This window comes from Phyllobates terribilis, unplaced genomic scaffold (genome assembly GCF_046119375.1).
Source record: "Phyllobates terribilis strain yellow unplaced genomic scaffold, ASM4611937v1 Scaffold_4__5_contigs__length_816908805, whole genome shotgun sequence".
Taxonomy (NCBI): Eukaryota; Metazoa; Chordata; class Amphibia; order Anura; family Dendrobatidae; genus Phyllobates; species Phyllobates terribilis.
In genome coordinates this window covers 737,361,307-737,363,850 of record NW_027362764.1, presented here as the reverse complement: position 1 = coordinate 737,363,850, position 2,544 = coordinate 737,361,307, and positions in this window count along the sequence as shown.

Sequence of the window (2,544 nt, the reverse complement as noted above, 5' to 3'; positions counted from 1 at the left end):
AACACTCAACTACTCCTGTACTGAAATTAACTTTTTGGACACCATCATCAAGCTACAGAACAATGAAATAGAGACATCCTTGTACCGGAAACCAATCGACCATCCTACGTACCTTAAATGGGACATTTTCCATCCAAAACACATAAAAAACTCTATTGTTTACAGACAAGCCATCAGATACAATCGGATATGTTCCAACCCTATGGATAGAGACAAACACCTTGATGGCCTCAGAAAGACCTTTTTGAATCAGGGCTACCATCCAAGAACAATTGAGAACCAGATTACAAGAGCCACCAAAATATCAAGGAATCATCTCCTACATTACAAAACTAAACAAGAAAGCAACCGGGTGCCTCTAGTAGTCACCTACAATCCAAATCTGGAGGCGCTAAGGAGAGCTACACGGAAACTACAACCCTTACTACAAAAAGATGCCCGATTACAATCCATATTTCCAGACCCCCCACTTCTGTGTTTCAGGCAGCCCCCAAATCAAATAAGGATCATTGTCAGAAGCTCCCTGTCATCTCCACCAGCTACAGGTACCTTTCCTTGCAACCAGAAAAAATGCAAAACCTGTCCGTTTATAACGACCACAGACAAGATAAAGATTCCCAACTCACATCAGGACTATAAGATCCCAGGTATGTTCAGCTGTATCACATCTAATGTAGTGTACTTAATTATATGTACCAAATGTCCAGCTGGGGGTCTTTATGTAGGGGAGACAGGGCAAAAACTTAGGACAAGGATGAATCATCATCGCCACACAATAAAAGAAAAAAGAATAGATCTACCTGTAGCCAAGCATTTTTGTTCCCCTGATCACGGCATCAAAGACATGAAATTACTGGTATTAAGGGTATGTGCACACGATGCAGAAATGAAGCAGAAAATTTCTGCATCATTTCTGCATCTCCCTGGCAGAAAAAACGCATGCAGATTGTGCATGCGTTTTTCCTGCAGAATACATGCGGATCCACATGCAGATTCACATGCGTTTCCGCATGCAGATTGACAAGCGCTTTCCAGGCGATGTTAGCATCACCTGGAAAGTGCTTGATAACTAGGTCACACTATATAAATCCATGCAAACAGCATGGATTTATATAGTGTGACCCGAGAGAGTGTATATACTTACCTCCGATGGCCCGCGCTGTCCTGCTCACTCCGTTCTCCCGGCTGCCGGCAACTTTGAATTGAAAGACCTGCCGACGTCAGCGTCACGTGACCCGTCACATGACTCTGACGTCACCGCAGGTCCTACAACTCACTGCAAGTGCCGGGAACCAAGCGGGAGCGCTGCGCGGGCCGACAGAAGGTAAGAATACATTTATTTTTTCTTTTATTCTTCTTTTTACAGCTTTTTTAATGATACCTGGGTGTGGATGAGACTCTCCTCTCCTCCACACCCGGGTACCATCCGCACATTAGAACGCACCAATTACGCAAGTACAAATGCTGTCTTGCGGAATTGGCGCGTTCTAATGCAAGTCAATGGCGGCGAAATCGCCGCGTTTCCGCAAAATTAATTGACATGCTGCGGATTTTTGACCGCAGCGTTAACGCTGCGGAAAAATCCGCATCATGGGCACAGCACATGCGGATTTCCATTGGGGAACATTGCTGCCCTTCTACCATGCGTTTTTCATGCGTTTCCGCGGCGTTTACGCAACTGCAAAAACGCCGCGGAAACGCATGAAATACGCATCGTGTCAACACAGCCTAAAAGGTAACTTCAAATCTCAAAGAGAAAGAATCTCAGAATATAAACTGATGATGACCTTTAACACTTTCAGAGCAGGAATGATTGTGCAGCATGGATTTATGTCATTCTACATCAACTAAGGAATGTGCCCCTCAGACTTGTGAGGCCATCACAACACTGGACCTGGTCATATGACAATAAAACCTTCACACTCCTTATCTATTAACTGCTAAACTATTTATAGCCAGAACTGTTTCTCTCTTCCATAATAACTCTGCTTTCCATCACCTGTCTTATTTATTGCATTATTTTTGTGTCTTATTGTGTATAAATATGTGACTCTTCAGATTTTGTCTTATACTAGCCTGATGAAGACACCTGCGTAGTCTCAAAAGCTTGCAACCTGTTACCATGTTTTCAGTTAGCCATTAAAAGGTATCAACCACTGAGGACTCTCAAATCTAAATATTTTTCTATATACTGGCTAACACGATACAAGACTATATAATTTCCCTATCCCATAATTGACCAACTAAGTTGAAGCCCCGCCCCTTATTTTTAAACCACGCCCACTCGCGCGGTGCTTTCTCTTATAACAGTAGTATTGATTATTAAACACTGTCTTACTGTTTTATATCCCAAATACAGACACCTGAAATAGCAGTGATATTGAAAACAGTATTATTTCGATTTTTTTGTTGTTGTTGTTGTTCATTCCCTTTACTAAAATGGCGTCTTCTCCTCCTGGTCAAACCCCGCCCCTTCCCTTGACGTCACACGCACGTCGCCGCTCTGCCCGGCTCGCTCTCCGCCCTCTCTATGGTTACGCTCGC